Below are 18,200 nucleotides of genomic sequence, written 5' to 3'. Positions count from 1 at the left end.
CAGGTCGGAGTCAGGATGCGAACCCAGGCCTTCGTGGTCCAGCGCCCGTGGCCTTGGGCCTCTGAGCGGACACCCGTTGGAGCCTCCTGTGTCTCCGGGCAGCCCCGCCTCCGTCCTGATTTCCTCACCCCGAGCCAGGCAGGCGGGCGGCCCGTGCTGGGGAAAGCGCTGCCCCCCAGGACCCGGGCATCCCGGGGATGCTGGCCAGTGGGATTGTTACTGCAGCGTATCTGGGGCCGAGGTTCTGGAAATAACCCTTCTGGCATGGGACCGGCATCCCTCCCAGTACCGCTCGCTTTAGCCACTCGTTTCTCCTTAGAAACCCGCTGCTGAGTCCAGCGGAGCCGAGAGCGGACGTGGCACAGGCCCCAGTGGTCGGGGGTGTGGGCGCTCGGGCCGCGAGGACGCGCCGAGCTCTGAGATGAAACCACGTCGGCCCCCGCACCCCTGCTTGCGCCCCAGCCCACACACTGATAACACAGCGAGGGGAGATGTCGGGGGGCTCGGAGGTCTTCTTACTAAGCACTTTGCTGAACGGAGAACAATTCATCTCTTTGCCGTGACCGGCCTGGCCACATGGCAATACTGGCAAGAGGGGAAAAAAAAAAAGAAAAGGAAAGAAAAACGAACAGAAACAAAACCTTGTGTCTTCCTGCCAGCAGAGGGGTAAAGACAGGCTTGCCGTTCTGCAAACATTTTGGCTAAATGTCCTTTTCCCTTTAATCTGGCGTCTGGGAGAGTCTGATGCAAGAGGGAGAACCTGGCCTGGCTCCTGGGTCAGGACGGGCTGCGCGGCATCTCCCTGCGGCGTCTCAGGAGCTCCCAGAGCAGGGATGTTGAGGCCAGCGAGGCTCCGCTAAAGGACTCGCCCCCTGGACGTCCCCAAGCCTTGCTCTGCTCCCGGGGGCCCCCGGGACGTCAATAGTTACAGTATGTGGGGGAGGTTTTTGTTGGTTTTTTGGTTGGCGTTCACAGACTGTCCCCCGGCGCGCCCTGGGACCCGGAATCCTGCTCAGCGCAGCCCGCGGTTGAGCCAGCGCCTGTCTGCCCCCCCCTTCTCCGCGGTGTCCCACTTCCGACGGCAGGAGACAGCTGGAGCTGGCTACAGAAGCCACGGGAAGGATTGGAATCCACGGGAAAGAACAAAGGAATTCCAGTCTGAAGACTGGGTCTGAGCCGCGGCTCGGCCACACACCTGCTGTGTGACCTCGGGCAAATTAGCTGACCTCTCTGAGCCTGTTCCTCATCCGCAAAATAGTGACACAGCAACCCCGTGCACGGAGTTTTATGGGGGAGAAAGAGAGAACATTTATGGAAAGCGCATGAAGTGCTGCACAGGTATCGGATGCTGCTAGTGGTTTCATTTCCTGGAGGGCAGCGTAGGAGCAGACCATTGCTTTTTAGGGGACCTATTTGAATAAGCTGACACTTTGCTGTTGTTGTTTCATTTTATTTTTTATTTTTAGTTTTTTTAAAGATTTTATTTATTTGAGAGAGATAGTGAATGTGCACGAGAGAGAGAGGGCAAGCAAGCACAAGCCAGAGGTGGGGTGGGGATGGGAGGCAGGAGGCAGACGCAGAGGGACAAACAGAGTCCCCTCTGAGCAGGGAGGCCACTGCGGGGCTCCATCCCAGGACCCTGAGATCGTGACCTGAGCCAAAGGCAGATGCTTAACCGATGGAGCCCCATTTTTAGTTTCGCTTTTGGAGAGAGAGAAAGAGAGAGGGAGAGGGAGAGAATCTCAAGCAGGCTCCACCACTCAGTGCAACCCTGAGATCATGGCCTGAGCCGACACCAAGAACCCGCTGCTTAACTGACAGAGCCCCCCGGGCGCCCCTCGGATGACATGCTGTTACAGTCCCATATCACCCGGATGTTGTATGAAGGGATCAAAATTTCTCCCTTGGGCTCAGGGGGCCCGTCTGATGTCATCTCTTGGGAGCGCCCTGGACATCTTACGTATGGATGAAGAATTCACACTGCAGCCTTGGCCAGTCTAACTGTTCATGTCATGTCTCATCAGCACGGTTGACCTTCTGTTTAAGGAGCAAGGGAAGAAGGGAGGTTGGACAACAGTGACCCCATTGCGTTGACTGGAACGTGCGGTAGGCTGAATTGCTGTCCCACGTCTCCCCTCCTTGTCACCATGGCCACCTTGACTTTAGACCCAACCGCGTCACCTGCTCTGGCCAATGGCATGTTAGCCACTGTGTTGTAGGCAGGCGCCGGGAAGGAACTTCAGATCCGCTCTGTTCTGTAGGACAACGCTCAAGGTACTGGCTCCTGCATTTCCAGGGTGGGGCGGGACACAGTAGAAGGAACTAGAACTTCTGGAGAGACTGGGACTTCGAGGTCTGTTCCGCCTCTCAGACGATGACCCTGCGCTGTGATTTCTCCGGGAAGCAGCTCCACGGCCGTCAAAATCTAGAAATGAATGGAAGAAAAAGCAAAAGTGAGAGCGTGAGAGTGAGTTGGGGGCGGGGGGGGTGGGTGGGCGAGGTCCACACAGCCTTGAACTCCACCGGTTTCCCTGGACCAGGAATTAGTCCTGGGGCTGACGATAAGATTCTCTGAACAGCTTGAAGGGAACTTTAGGAAAGGAAGCAGAATCCCCTTGCAGATTGACTTTGGCTTTGGTCTGGGTGACTTTTTTGTTGGACTTTAAATAAAAGCTGGGGAGAGGGGGCATATGGAGGGCAGCCCCGGCGGTAGCGAGAGTGGGCATCCCGGCATCGCCCTGACATTTCTTATTTCGGTAATTGATGTGGCCAAGCTGAAGCTTGTCACTGCGAGAGCGTGGCACCGTGGCTCCGGTAGTGCCGTGGCCATGTGCGGAGTGAGAAAAATCAATTTCCACTGTCCACGGAGTGTTGTTTGATTTATTACTGCTGGAAGAAGAAATTCTTTATCCCCCACCCCCTCTTGGAGAGAGGATTGTTTTACAGTCTTCTGCTAGAGACACTCCGTAAAGGAAGTCCTATTTGCCCAAACTTTGGTATTTTGATAACCTTCCTTGGCTATTCAGAGGACACCGAACACTCCCAATTTTTATGACCATCATTTGTTTTTGATTAGGCAATTACAGGCATTAAAAGACAATCTGCAAGAGTGTGTTCAGAGTACCTGCAGGATCGTTTCCTGCAGTGGGAAGTGTCGGCTTCGGAGGGCTTGAATTTTTCATGACCACTGCGGGGAGGAAGGAGGGGTTTACTAGGAAAGAGAGCCGACGCGGGGATTTGGGAATTCAGGCTGGGATTGGAGTCCTGACTGCCATCGGAGGGCAGGTCAGTGAGCCTCAGCATGGGAGCCTCAGTCTTCTCATCTACACGGGGGGTGGCAGGCAGCACTCTGCTTGGACCCCCTTGCACCCCTTTTTAGGCCTTTCTTGTGCACCACCCCTGCCTGCTTCTGTGTCTTTTTTGCAGCCCACACCCTGCACCTGAGACGCTTCTTCCAAAATCACCCTTGGCCTCTGGAGCCACTTTGCCCACACACGCACAGAGCTGGGAATGCCTGAGAAGCGATGTCCCTTCGGGGCAGCCCTTCAGCCAGTGACTGACCAGTGTGGGCGTACGGAAGCCCAGCTCGCACCCCAGAGCCCCCTGCAGTTTCAGGCCGAGGCTCCCCCAGGAGCACCTTTGCCCGAAATCATTGCAGGGTTGCGCGGTTCTTGTCTCCTGGAGTTGAGGAATGAATCCGGTGGACCAAAGGGTGACCCCAAGTGGAAGTTTACAAAGTGAAGGTGAGAACAGAAAGGATAGAAAAGGAGCTGTCTCGAGCGAGAGGGTCCCCATGGGTTGCCACTGAGGGCTTTTACGGTTGGTCTTTTATGGGAAACTGACCAGGGAGCTTGGTACCTTCGTGTCAGTATCATGGGGATTGGTGAAATCACGGCATCACGTCTCTATTTCAAACAAACATGGTGGACTTGTAACCATCATGAGAACAAATGTTCCTGTAAATATCATGTCTATTTCTTCCCATGTAGGATGCCTGTGAGCCTGGTTACATAGACCGCCCCCCCCCCCATGACTCTAGCCCCCTTGCCCCCTACCTGTCCCTCCCTGCCTCGCCTTGCCTGTCCCTTAATCAACATCAACCCTCACTTGCCTTCTTCTCCTTCCCTGACCCTCTTTCCAGGAGAGCCTCCTGCAAGACCTCTTTCCTATGGCACTTGTGCCCTAACCCTGATCTCAGGGTCTGCATCTAAGGAATCCTACCTTAGGGGCGCCTGGGTGGCTCAGCCAGTTAAGTGTCTGCCTTCAGCTCAGGTCATGATCTTGGAGTCCTAGGATCGAGCCCCCCATTGTGCTCCCTGCACACCCCACCTCTCGGGGGGTAAGGGGGGCAGTCTGCTTCTCCCTCTCCCTCCCTCCTCTTGTGCTTGCTATCTCTCTCACTCTTTCATTAATTAATTAATTAATTAATTAATTAAAAGTTAAGAAAGGAATCCTACCTTAGATAGCAGACTGATGCTTCATGCCAGTTTTTTTTTTTTTTTTTACAAACTATTTTCAGTTAATTTTATTCAGCGTTTTGGGGGTGCTGGGCATGGAATTGCATGTTTGAAATGCATTCTCTCTGGTAATGCTGTAACGAAGGAAGGTCTCTGGAAGCACAATGACTAACACACAGTAGAAACTCGACACACACTGGCCCAGTCTGAACATGGTTGGTCTGCAACAAGTGTGGGAGGAAAACCCAAACACCTCCTCACCCCTCTCCCTGGTGCCTCCCACCCCTTCCCAATCCACCCCCACACAGCAGTGCACAGGACCTTTTAAAACACACCAATCAAATATGTAAGAACCTCTCATGGCTACTTTATTCCATACAGGACGAAAGCCAGATTTCCCACCATGACCTACAATGGGGAAGGTTGGCAAACTTTTTCCATAAAAGGCCAGATAGTAAATATTTTAGCCTTTGTGGGCTCCAGAGTCTCTGTTGCAACCACCTGACTGCCGTGTATCACCAAACAGCCACAGGCAATATGTCAACCAATGGACATGGATCTTTCCATAAAGCTTTATTCATAAAAACAGATCTGGCCCACAGGCTATGGTTTGCTGACCTCTGGTCTACAAGACAGTTAAATGGTATGGGGTCTGCCTCCCTCACCAGCCATGGGCCTCACCCTGACCCACTCTCCTCCTCTTCATTTGCTCCTGCTGCACAGGCCTCCTGGAGAAGCCCAGCATATTCCTGCATCAGGCGTCTGTGCAGCTGGCCCCCTTTCTGGGTCTGGGACCTTCTCCAGGAGCCCTGTGCATACCTGGGTCTGGGACCTTCTTCCAGGATCCCTGTGCATACCTGGGTCTGGGACCTTCTCCAGGAGCCCTGTGCATACCTGGGTCTGGGACCTTCTCCCAGGATCCCTGTGCATACCTGGGTCTGGGACCCTCTTCTGGGAGCCCTGTGCATACCTGCGTCTGGGACCTTCTCCCAGGAGCCCTGTGCATACCTGGGTCTGGGACCTTCTCCCAGGAGCCCTGTGCATACCTCGGTCTGGGACCCTCTTCCGGGAGCCCTGTGCATACCTGGGTCTGGGACCTTCTCCCAGGAGCCCTGTGCATACCTGGGTCTGGGACCTTCTCCCAGGAGCCCTGTGCATACCTCGGTCTGGGACCCTCTTCCGGGAGCCCTGTGCATACCTCGGTCTGGGACCCTCTTCCGGGAGCCCTGTGCATACCTCGGTCTGGGACCTTCTCCCGGGAGCCCTGTGCATACCTGGCTCCTGGTCATCATTCAAGTGCCAACTCACATCCTGCCTCCTCAAAGAGGTGTTCATGTGCCTGCAAGATCTCCGGAGGCCTCCCCACTCTATTCCCGCTGTTCTACATCGTCCCAGTGGTTAATTTATTCCCCCAATCACTTGTTTGTCATCTGTCGGGAAGGCAGGGTTCAACATTATCTGATTGTCTCCTGGAGCATCTTTAGGCCGTTGCACAAGATCTGGCACTTAGTAGGTGCTCAATAAGCGTCTGTTGGCTTAATGGTCTCTAGGACACCCTGTCCCCCCACTGTACGGGGTTTGTGAAGCCTGAGGAGCACCGGAATTGCACTGGTTATGTTGGTTGCAAGGCAAACCCACGAAACTCCAAATAAACATCCTCTCCTCTTTCCCTGTCAATTATCCCGCTAAATGGAACATCTCATCAGAGGATTTGCCTGAGCAAATCCTCACTTTTCTTTTCTCAGCCCCAAGCCTAGGACTGCACACCTCCATTTCCAAGGCTAAAAACACCAAGAGGAATGTGTTCTCTGAACATGACATTGAGATTACCCAGTTAATTAAAGAGGGATTTAGGAGTTACTTAACATCTGGGTGGCAGGGTTTGTTTTTTTCCTTTCCTACTCAGCTTCAGAAAGGAAGCAGAAATTGTGATACACCTGATATGTGCATTTAATTGTTCCATCTGACACCTCCCTCTTGCGACTCCATTGGGCCGTAAGCTGAGACTCTTGTGGGTTCCGTGGCGCCAAGACATGTGATGTGTTGAGCAGCCAAACCCAGGACATGTGTTTGGAGAAGCAATCCGCCTCATCATGATGTGACCCCCAAAATGGCAGTGGCTCTTTTTATTACTTAATACCTAAGAGCAGTGGTTCCTGGATATCAACTATCGTAAGAGGGCCAAGGGGGCTTCAAGAGGTGGTCCGAAATGTGGCTGCCATTAGGTGGCAGAGGGCCTTAAATGCCGTGCTGGGGAATATGAGCTTTATCCTAGCCAGGGAGCATGGGAGAGGATCCTGTATGCTGCGGGGGGTCCTGGCTGATGCTCCGTGGTGGCCGTGCAGACGATGGTGTGAGGGAGGAGGACTGCTGGCCAGGAGCCCGGGCAGGAGGTGGCTCTAGAGCTCCAGGTGGGAAGTGAAAGGACCTTGCTGGCACGGTGGCATCGGGAAAGGAGAGGTGGAGATACATTCAGACAGGTGTTCCTACCCCCAGGGACAGGTCACCGAGGTCACCATGAGCCAGATGGAGGCAGGCCCCCACCTCATCTCTGGGAATTTGGATTTTATTCAGCTCTGATGGCGACGAGTAACACCTACCTCTCTGGGTTACTGAGAAGATTGAGATAGTGAGTGCTTGAAACTTATTTGTAACAAGTCTTTGATGAGCCTTTAATTGGTCATCAGGTGCCATTTCTCTAATGCTTCACTAAACGGAGCTATTCAGAACTTGTCAGTACGTGAGTTTTTGGTGGACTTTCTCCTCATCCTCATGTGATGCCTCGGCCCTAAGAGGCCTCGTGGCAGCTCTACTGACCAAGTGTTAGTTAATGTTGCCAGTACAGCAGCCACACCAGGAAAACCAGCAGCGTTCAAGAAATACCATTAAAAACAGGGGCGGGGGTGGGGGGTATCCTTGGTGCTGAAGGCAGTGCCCCTGTGCGTGACCCAAACATGCCTTAGGACACCTTGGTGAGGAAGCAGTGTCCCTCTGTGGCCCAGTCCCGAGACCAAACTCCAGTCTGCGTTCATTATTTGGGTTGCAAGCGTCACACTTTGATGGATCCGAACGCCCTACAGGATCCCACTGACCCGTGTTTTTGAGCAGCCGGGCTCCTTGAGATGAAGCTCGTCCCTGGCTACGTAGCCTCCATGCCTTGTCTTGAAAGAACAGGATCGAAGTGTTGGATCGTAGCTCCCGCCTCCCCTTGGACTTGAATGCAATGGTATTGCTCTTCGGGGATCTGATTTCAACTGCAATGAGCACTGGGTGATGCTTTAATCACCTGCAATTATTCGAGGCAGGAATTGGGCAAATGAACAAGTACAAATGGACAACAACAGCCTTGTTCCTTTGAAACCGTGTGAGCTGCTATAATGGCTTATTAGTCCCAATTATGACTCGGTGCTAAGAAGTGGGGGTCAGTGGGAGGGGGGTATTGATACTTGTTTAAGATTAGGGCATTTGTTTATTCTGCTGCAGAGGAATCCATTTCCGGAAGGACCCAAGGATGACTTCCATGTCCAGTTGGCAGGTGGGCCTTCTCAGAAAGACCTGCCGGCGGGGCGGGTAGGAATCCACCTTGCTGGCTGCAGTGTGTCTGAGGCCTTGAGCCTTTGTCTGGGCTGGAGCATCCCTCCTCCGCGTGCCCTGTGGCTAAATCCTCCCTCCTTCAGGTCTTGATTCAAGGGTCCCCTGCTCCCGTCAGGCAGGCCTCACAGACCCCGGCCCTGCTCCCCCGCAGGCGGCTGCTGTGCTCGGGCAGTGGCCAGACCACCCGGGGCCCACCGCGGCCTTGCCGTGAGCCCGCTCGTGGCTGCAGAGGGCCGCCACTGGAGCCAGGGTCAGTTAGGCCCCCACGGATGGGCCACCGCTGGAGCCGCGGTCAGTTAGGCCCCCACAGCCGGCAGCCGGCGCATTAGCCTAACGCATCCGAGCAAACCACCGCTGCTGCCGGCCGCTGGCATCAGTCCGGTGCTGTTTCTCTGGGTCCTCAGCACGGGCGTGCACAGAGGCAGACCCTGAGATGGGGCACATGGATTCTTGGAGGCAGGGGTGGGGGGGGTGGGGGGGTGGGGGGGTCCCAGTAAGGGCAAAGGATCATGAGCTGGGGGCGAGGGAAGCCAGGCAGGGCACGTAATGGAGCCAGGGGCCGCTGCAGGGACCTGGAGCCCAGTCCTGCTGGAGAGTTCTAGAAATGGTGTAGGACGTGGGCCTCTGGGTTTTCCGAGATGAGGGAGCGGAGACCCTCGGGCAAAGCGGTGCGGACGCTGGCGGCTGGGAGTTGCCCAGAGCTGCATGACGGTGAGGGTCAGACCGCCTGGTCCTCTGCTTGCCCTGGGCCCTGGCCGAGCCTGCTCCAGACGCCGGGAGGAGCCTCCGGCAGAGCTGCCGGTGTTCACAGAAAGCAGCCCCGGAGCCTGGGAGCCGCGGAAGGGCTGAGCGCTGGGCCTTGCAGGCAGGTTGCGTGCGTGCTTCCGTTGCCAGGCCGGGGATGGTGCTTCCATCACCTCTCCGGTTGTCCGAACGATCCGGCTGGGGACTTATTCCCACTTTACAGATGTAGAAACTGAGGCCCAGAGTCTCACCCCTCACTTCTATTTACTTGGATGAATGGAACCCAGCCCCGTAGCCGGCCGCCCGCGCCCCAGGGAGATCTGCAGGGCAAGTCGGGCTGTGTTCGGCAGGAACCCCCTGGAGGATGCGTGCCCGGGGGCCCCTCCCCGCTGCGGTCACCAAGCTGCAACGGCCAGGCCCATCCGGCAGTCCTGGGAGTGCCCAGCCCCCGGGCGTCGTGCCCATGCCCGAAAGCTCCGTCTCGGCCTCCCCGGGGCCCTCCTGCATGCCCACCACCCTCCTTTCCAGCACGCAGCCCTCCTCCCGATGGGTGCAGCGCAGTGTTTGTCCTTATGACGTCGTTACCCGCTGTTCCAGTCTTGTCTCCTGGAGATTGCACCCAGGTCCCCTCAACTGAAGTTCCAGGGGGCTCCCCAAATCCTCAGGCCACGCGTTCCTAGTCCTGTGGCTGGCTCCCTTCCAGCCTGGCAACTGCATTCATCATACACAGATTGTGCTAGTTTGTCTCCAAGGATGGCGAAGGAAGGGGCTCCCGGGTACCTTTATGTGTGGGCCGTGACCCCAGGAACGAGGTTGGCATGCCTGCGTGCCTGGAGGGGAGCACTTTACGCCCTCCCCGTGGCCCCGGGAGGTGGGGACTGTGCACCCCATCCTGCAGGTGAGGACGCCGAGGGCGAGGGTGGCACAGTGACACAGGTGAGGACAGTCGGTCAGAAGCGCTTCAAACCCAGGCCCAACCCCACGGTTCTTTCTCTTCAGCCTCCCCCTCCATCATTGCCAGTGGACCCGGCTGCCCGGACCGGTCGAAACTGGAGAATCCTATTATCATTTAGCAAATACCATTTAGCCAATGAAAGTCGCCGGCCGGTGGGATCCTTTGGAGGAAACAGACAAGACTGCGCGCGAGGTTGAGAAGGGCCCCTCTGCCTTGTGACCCGTTTGTCCCAGACAACACCACGGAATGGTTTTAGGGGGAGCTGGGGGCTTGTTTGAGAGCATAATTTTCTTTTTTGATAAAGCCACGGAGAGAGCAGCTCTGACTCATGGTGCACAGAGACAAGAAAAGCAACGCGTCTCCCCAAGGGTCCAGAGCCGGAGACGGCCGCCAGCACGCTCCGCACTGGGGCCGTGCAACAGTCTCCGAGGTCCAGCTCCCGGGTGGCAGCTGACGTGGCTCCCCAGCCAGCTCCCCAAACCAACCAGCGGAGACCGAGGCGCCAGTGCGGTGGTGGTGACAGGCCAGGCCCCCGGAGTCCGACTATCTGGGTTCAAAGCCCGAATCCCTGGTTGTGTGGCTGTGGATGAGGTTTGTAACATCCTCTGGGCCTCAGTTCCTGCACTTGTAAGATGGGGCTAAGAGTAGCACCTACTTCATGGGATGTCGTGATGCTGAAGTGAGTTCGTACCTTTGTGAAAACCCAGGGACCCTCCTTTCCTCTCCCGGAGACAGTTTCCATCAGAGAGTAAAGGTTTCACTCTCAGTGTCTTCCAGAGCGGGAGAAGGGACAGATATCCGGGCCACCTCATGTGAGCTCTGAGCCTCATAATTTGGGGGTTCCTCTCCTGGGGTGCAACCGTTGAGCACACAGGTGCCGTGTGGTCTGTGTGTCTCACCCCACGTGGGAGACGGGCAGGCAGTATCCCCACTGCTCGGATGCTCCGTGAGCAGCAAGTGGCCTCTTCTCTGGACCAGAGACCCCGTGTTTCCAAAGACGGCAAGACTGAACAGATTTTTCTTCCCTGAGCCTTTACCCTCCCAAATGCATCACTCCACACCCCAGACCTGTCAGGTAAAGGCTTCCTGAAGAGTCTCTGACCCCATCCCATGTCCAGGATTGTACATACAGGCCCCTTTCCTCCCATGAGAAAGGGTTTTGCTGGTGAACGGAACCCAGTTCTGCTTGAGTCACCACGAGTGCACGTTGTCCTGTGCACGAATCTAAGTAGAGGCCCCACTAAGGCAGATAAGAGTCCTAAAAGAGCACCATCATGACCTTGGGTCATCTACTGGATTCACCCATCCTAACCCAGTCCAGCAAGGGACAGGACCTCGTTTGTCTGGCTCGTACCTGTATCCCCAGCACATGACGTGCACCTGGCATTTGGTAACCAGGGGGCGGGTGCACTTTCTCTGTGTGTGTGTTTCTCTTCCTTTCCATTTTGCAGACCCTGCTAATGAGGTCTGCTGCGACCTAAGCAGCATGTGCGCATCCTTCGTGTGGGGAAGGTGGCGGGGCCATCAGAGCCGTCGGCCCCACAGCAGCAGTCCCCTTTCTCCCCACGGCTAGGAAGTCCCACCACTCATTTGAGCCTGTTCTGTCTTCTACCCAAACCACTGCCTCCACGTGGGAGGGACCCTGATGCACCCCCCGCCCCCCATCCCGGTGGGGGAACAGTATACCAGCTCCATCTGTGAGGCCGAAACCCGCAGAAGCTGAGAAGAGATCATTTTGAATCCCACAGAAAGCGCCAGGCCTTCATTGCCCCAGAGGTTTCCTTAGCTGATAGGCAAAGCCTGGGGACCACGTGGTGCTTCCCTGTTGCAAGAACTCCACTTCTTAAGTACTTGGACCAGAGCTGGGCCCAAAGAACACACGAGCATCAAAGAACAAGAGTGGGAAGCTGTCCTTCCTGGGAAAGCAGCTTTTAGGAGTGTCTCGGGGCGGCCAGACACGGCGGGGAAGGTCACTGCATGGCCCCGTTCTGGGTCTGGAGGTGGGGGGTCCTGTCCACGGGTCCACGCAGCCGGGAGCCACGGGGGGCTCAGCACACACCAGGGCACGAGAGCAGGTGCCACTTGAAAGAGCCTCAGCCGCTGGTGTCTCGGGGTGACCACCCTCCCGGGCCAGGGCTCTGGGATTTTAATTGACCTGCGAGGGTGTGGAACTCATAGCTGGGGTGACAGCTCTGGGGGGGGGTACTAAACTTCAGTTTCATCCTGGAGAATATTACCGAGGCGGCTGCAAAGTTTCATTTTCCTTCCCAAGCCTTTCGTCCAACCTAAGGGTGAGGTTGAGGGGCAGAGGGGGGCGAGCTCACGCCTTAGCCTTGGCCCGGTTCCCGTGCACGTACATGTCACCGTCACGAGGTCTGTATTTTGTAATGACCAGGGAGCCGCGGCAATTAGAACATCTAAGCATCCGCTCTCACTACGGTGTGAATTTTTCTGAGCATTTTTATAAGGAGCATGGGTTCCTATGATAATCAGAAATTAAAACCAAAGACAGAAAAAAGATCTGGGTATGAGGGTCCAGGGTACGCTGCTATTTCAGGACATGATCATCCGCTCTCCGTGGACTGATGGGGATACTAATGACACTAACCTTTGGGCAGCACTTCTTGTGAGCTCGGCGCCTTACGTTCAGGATCATCATAATTCTAGCGACCACTTTGCAGTGTTGTGTACGAAGGTGGAATCTTCCCACTTGGTGCCCGTGGACATAGAGGCTTGGCGATTTCAGTGGCAGGACCCCTGTGCTTGAATCACCACTGTCACTCTGTCAAAGAGTTTCCTGAAACCGCATCCCTGTGATAAAAATACAGGACACATAGAGTGCACACAACATAGCATTTCAGGTGGCCTCTCCCCTCCAAGGTCTCCCCGTCCTCCCAATTTTTCATGTGACCTGCCCGGAGCCAGGGACACAGTGCGAGGTTTCATTATGAGCTCCTCAAGGGGGAACCATCGTTTCTTATTGACTTGTTGGTAGTCCTCGAGCAGCATTGAATGCCATCTCCAGGGCCCTCAGATGCCTGGCGGATGATGGAGACCAGCAAGGAACACAGGGGGAGGTGGCAGGCCTTGCTCCATCCAAAGGAAGACGTTTGCACACAGCTCCAGCTAGTTGCAGGCCTGTGGGATTGCAGGCCCCATGTGACCGAGCGGTTTGCCTTTTCAAGAGAAGCTGGAGATCGGAGATATGTGAAACCTCACCATCTTGCAGTCATTGTCAAACCCATTTGAAATGTTCGCCAAAGTGCCACCGCATAGGGTTGAATTTGGCCCACGAGCAGCCCCTCTTTCCTAGAGCTCCGTGCAGCTCTTCACAGCTCTTCACAGCTCTTCACAGCTAGCTGGCTTTCCACAAGAGCTTTTGAGTTAATAACGTCACGACTGGAGCCCGCTGGAGGACCCAGCTCTCCCGCCAGGCCTTGTCAGCCTGGTCACCAGCAACAGGTAGAAGCAGAGACATGCCGGGTCTGGCCGGTAATCAACAGTCCTCAACCCTCAGAAGCGTGGTTTACTAGTAGCAGTTGGGTTTTGCTTGGGCTACGATCGCCAGGACCACCCCATCTGAATTGTAGAACCAGGCGATGGACCTCAGGAGGTTTGGAAAGTCCCTTGAGCATGGAAAGTCTATCTTGGTCAGATTTTTACCCTTCCAGGTTCCTGGTATAATGTCTTACTGACGGTTGGTTCTTTTTTTTTTTTTTAAGATTTTATTTATTTATTCATGAGAAACACAGAGAAAGAGAGAGAGGCAGAGACACAGGCAGAGGGAGAAGCAGGTGCCATGCAGGGAGCCCAACGTGGGACTCAATCCCGGGTCTCCAGGATCACGCCCTGGGCTGAAGGCGGCGCTAAACCGCTGAGCCACCTGGGCTACCCTGACGGTTGGTTCTTAATTAGTATTTCAGTGAATGAAATAAAATCTAGGCCTTCATTTGTTCAGCAAACATGGGTTGGCCATCTGCTGTGTGCCAGTAGCGGGGCTCCAGGGGTGAAGTGCAGACTTGCTGGTTGCTAACAGTCTGGCAGGATACGAAGATGAAGAAGTCATCGCAAGTGTGCCGAGCTGGGGATGAAGCTATAGGATCGTAAGCGTAGGAGTGCACATAACACAGCTCGGTGGTCAGAGAAGGTCCCTTTGAGGAGTGATGTGTAAACTGAGAGCTGGAGGTGAACAGGGCTACCGTCAAGGGAGCCGTGCAAGAGGGAGACAGAGGAAGCGGGATGTGCAAAGGTCCAGAGCCAGCAGCACTGAGAAAAGTCTGGGGTGGCTAGATTAAAGAGACCACAGGACAATGTCCGCAAGGCCAGCCTATGGAAAGAGCCCAGTTGTCCATCAATAGATGAATGGATAAAGAAGATGTGGTGTATGTACATATAGGGGAATATTGCTCAGCCATCAAAAAGGAAATCTTGCCATTTGCAACGACACAGATGGAACTAGAGGGTATTACACTAAGTGAAATAAGTGAATCAGAGACAAGACCATTATATGATCTCACTCATATGTGGAATTTAAGAAACAAAGCAGAGGATCATAGGGGAAGGGAGGAAAAAATAAAATAAGACGAAATCAGAGAGGGAGACAAGCCCTAAGGGACCCTTAACTATAGGAAACACACTGAGGGTCGCTGTGGGGGAGGAGGATGGGGGGATGGGGTGACTGGGTGACGGGCATGAAGAGGCCGCGTGATGTCATGAGCACTGGGTGTTCTATGCCACTGATGAATCACTGACCTCTACCTCTGAAACTCATGATACACTCTTATGTTAATCAATTGTATTTAAATTTTTTTAAAAATCTAAAAAACTAAGGAGACCATGGGACAGAGTCAGGTGCGTAAAGCTGGAGAGGGAGAGCTGGCCTGGGCCAGACCCTGCAGCGGGCTGTGGCGAGATTTTTGATTTCAGCCTACGGCTGAGAGAAAGCAACCAAAGGGCGTACAGGAGGAATGAGGCATGATGTGGAGGATGAGCGGAGCAGAGGCCGGGGATCAGTAAGCGCGCTCACCGTGCTGAGCACTGAGTAACCTACAGAATTGCCGAATCAGCACCCTGAGCAACTGAAACCCACCCCACACTGTGTGTTGACTACGCTGCAATTAGCCATCTAAAAACATAAATACATAAATATAAATAAATAAATAAATAAATAAATAAATAAATAACAAAAAATTTAATTAAAAAAAGATGAAAAATATTAAACCATAACGCTTCAGAATATAAAGAAGCCCAGGCTGCTTTCTGAAAATTAGATACATTCATTGCAAGCAAATTTTCTCCCATTAAAAATTTAAAAAATATAGATGAAGGCATTTAGTTAGAAAAGAAAGAAAGAAAGAAAGAAAGAAAGAAAGAAAGAAAGAAGAAAGAAAGAAAGAAAGAAAGAAAGAAAGAAAGAAAGAAAGAAAGAAAGAAAGAAAGAAAGAAAGAAAGAAAAGAGGAATGAGGTGTGACGATTTGCATCCAGAAAGGTCTTTCTTGCTGAAATATGGAGGACTGACTGGACAAGTTCCGATAGGAGTAGGGATAATGCCAAGGATATGTGAACCCGGCCAGATGTCCTAAGACCCGTCCGTCCCAGCTCAGGGTCCGAACCGAGCCCACAAGGGACTGGAAATCCCCACTTCCTGGGCGCTCAGGCCCCGGCCTCAGCCTTGCTGCTGGACAAGGGAGCAGGGGCAGCCGAGACCCTGCCAAGAACGACCTGCTACGACGATATGCTACTGCAGAGGAGGAGGGCCTCAGGGAAGACAGACCTTTTTTTTTTTTTTTAACCCAATAAAGGGATAGAAATGCTGCCCCAGACTCCTTTAGAAGAACGTTCTGAGGATAGGTGAGACCAAAGATGTAAAATCACTCTTGAAAACAAATTTAAAAAACACACAAAAAAATAAAATCATGCTTGGAAACAAAAATGCCATGAAGGCCGACGGCATCTCCGAGCTGCCAAGGAGGGAGAGGAGGAAGGGAGCACTGAGGCTTCCGGGATGACAAATACTTGATGGGGTCGGGGCAGCAAGGCCGGGATCTGCTCCTGATGGCCTGAGTCAGGCTTTCTCTGGCTCGTTGAGTATTTTCCTCAATGAGGAGGTCCCTTCGGGCCAGGGAACGAGAGTCTGGGAGGGTGACCGATCAGGTTCCCAGTGACACGGGGCAAGGTGTTCGGGGTAGGGCCCCCGCTGCCCGCGACATTGGAAGGCGTCCGGCCGCCGTGCGCTGTGCTTCCCACGCGTCAGGATGCTGGAGTGCGAGACAGAGGAGCACGGGCGAGGCCGTGGAGACACTGGGAGCCTCGGGCTCTGCTGGGGGGGGGGGGTTGCAAATGGGTGCAGCCAGCATGGAAGGCCGTGTAGCGTGGTGGCTCCATCAAGGCCACCTCCGCACCTACCATGAGTCAGGACTTCAGCATATCCGTCTGCGGGGGACACAGCCCCACCCGCAGCGACGGCAGAGACGAATGATGGATACGCCATCCCAGAGACGAACTAGATGGTTTCACACGTGCCATAGCAGGTTTGTGAGGGCCAAGTGATAGGAGGGCGAGGGAGGCCTGAGAAGTGTCCCCTGAGAAGCAGGTGACCCCAGAGCAGAGACCCTAATGACCGGGAGGAGCCAGCTCTGCAAAGAGCCAAGGTAGCAAGTGACAAGACCCCAACTGGGGGACAGTCGGGCAGAGTGTGTGCAGAATGCCTGCAGGGGTGCATGGTGCAGGGGTGCAGAGCGGCAGCAGGTGCCACGGTCACCGGGGCCCGGAGGCTGCGGAGGGCGTTAGGCTTCGTTCCGAGAACGCCGAGAAGCCCCTGGAAGTTACAGAGCAGGGAAGTGACACGGCCCCATTTGCATTTTTGCAAAAGACTCCTCTGGGACATTCGTCGTGATGAATAATATTTCACCAAAGACATTTAATAAAAGAAAGGAAAAAAAGAAAGAAAGCGATGCCTCCAAATCTAAAACAAACAAATGAAAAGCAGACCGGTCTTGGGTGCTCTGTGGAGACGCAAGCGTACGGGAGTGTCTGCAGCTGAGCGACGACGGGCCCACCGTGCACTTGACCTGTCAGCCCGTTTGGTCTCGGCGGAGCCGTGAGCGGCTGCTGATTCAGGCCACCGCGGAGGCCCCGGGCGGCCTTGGCCAAGCTTTTTGGGGGGAGTCTAGAGCGGGCTTGAGACCCCTTCCTGGTGGACCAGATACTTCTAATCACAGACTGATCTTAAGAATTGATCCAGGCCCACATTACTCACCTCAGAGCCATTTCGAAGCTGCACATCACCCCCCAAAATTTCCACTTGGGGCTTAAGGCGTCCGCCTTCTGCGCTCGGGGTTCTCAATACTGGTGGGGGGAGGGTTAGGGACCCAAGCAGATTCTGCGCCGCGAGCCGTCGCTGCCACGTGACCCCTCGACCGAGAGGCCAGAACTTCCACGGGCAGCATCTGCACCTGGGGCTTTGCGGCACGCACCCCACTCCGTGGCACGCACCCCAGAGGGTCTGGGGCGGGGGGTCCAGGCCCTGGACAGGTGGCAGATCTGGCCCGAGAGAGCAGGTGGCCGCTTCCTGAGCGTGGAGGAAGCTGGAAGAGATCGGAGGCACCGCCCGCCTGTGCCTCCTCCTGAATGGGGCGCTGCCCGGGAAGCCGCTCCTCGGCCAGGCCCTGGCTCCCGGGGGGCGGGGGGGGCGGGGGGTGGTGTTAACTCGAGAAAGCAGCCCCGTCAGCAGCTCTGTGAAGCTACATTACGCCGACGGGAAGCCCCCGGCACAGAAGGCCCAGCCCTGGGGACGCTGGGATCCACGAGGGAAAGAGGCGGGAAGTGGGCCGCCCCCTCCTGCCCCCGGGATCCTGCGAAGGCGGCGGCAGGTTCTCGTTTCCCAGATACGGAAACCGAGGCTTGGGAGGCGGCGCTGTGTTGGCCACGCACTGCGGAGCCGGAACGGGCACCTGTGTCCCCAAGGGCCGCTGCTGTGTGTGTCCTTGCTCCACGCGTCTCAGGCGATGTCACCTCAGCGGCGGCCGCTCCGAGGCCCCGGGACGCGCGTGTCCCGAGGAGCCTGATGCTGCCCGTGGAAGGGAGGAGCTTAGCCAAGGGTTTCCAAGCAACCCCGGAGCTCCTCGGGAGTGACTGTTGGATTCTATCCAGCTGCAAGCTGCTCCCTTGACTTCCAGGCCACCTCGAGCCACGGGAACTTGTTTAAGGAAAGTCTCTTAGATGTGCTTCTGGAGGCAGAAGGTCAATGCCAAAGCCACCTTTCCCTTTTTGTCACAGCCCCTCTTCCGCCTGCGGTCCTTGCGGGGCGGGGGGGGGGGGGCACACAGCAAGGCGCACACACACCCTAGGCATCGGTAATCTGGTGTTTCGCCTCTCTTTTTGCTGCGTAACAAACAACCCCAGCACTTTGTGGCTTCAGAGCACCACCACCATGTCGTCTGCTCACAAT

General features: G+C 55.1%; 1 protein-coding gene and 1 long non-coding RNA gene across 6 annotated transcripts in view; one reads left to right on the top strand and one right to left on the bottom strand.

Moving 5' to 3' along the window:
- Window positions 1-18,200, top strand: part of KAZN (kazrin, periplakin interacting protein) — a 1,010,042-nt gene that overhangs the window by 726,921 nt on the left and 264,921 nt on the right. The window lies entirely within an intron of this gene.
- Window positions 1,504-17,830, bottom strand: LOC144314913 (uncharacterized). The gene is made up of 3 exons (XR_013380763.1): window positions 17,010-17,830; window positions 12,359-12,561; window positions 1,504-2,425 (listed from the first exon to the last, which is right to left on the bottom strand). It is a non-coding gene; the product is annotated as an uncharacterized LOC144314913 (long non-coding RNA).

Source organism: Canis aureus, chromosome 5 (assembly GCF_053574225.1).
Source record: "Canis aureus isolate CA01 chromosome 5, VMU_Caureus_v.1.0, whole genome shotgun sequence".
In the NCBI taxonomy this organism is placed as follows: domain Eukaryota; kingdom Metazoa; phylum Chordata; class Mammalia; order Carnivora; family Canidae; genus Canis; species Canis aureus.
This window is presented reverse-complemented; position numbering and strand designations above follow the sequence as displayed.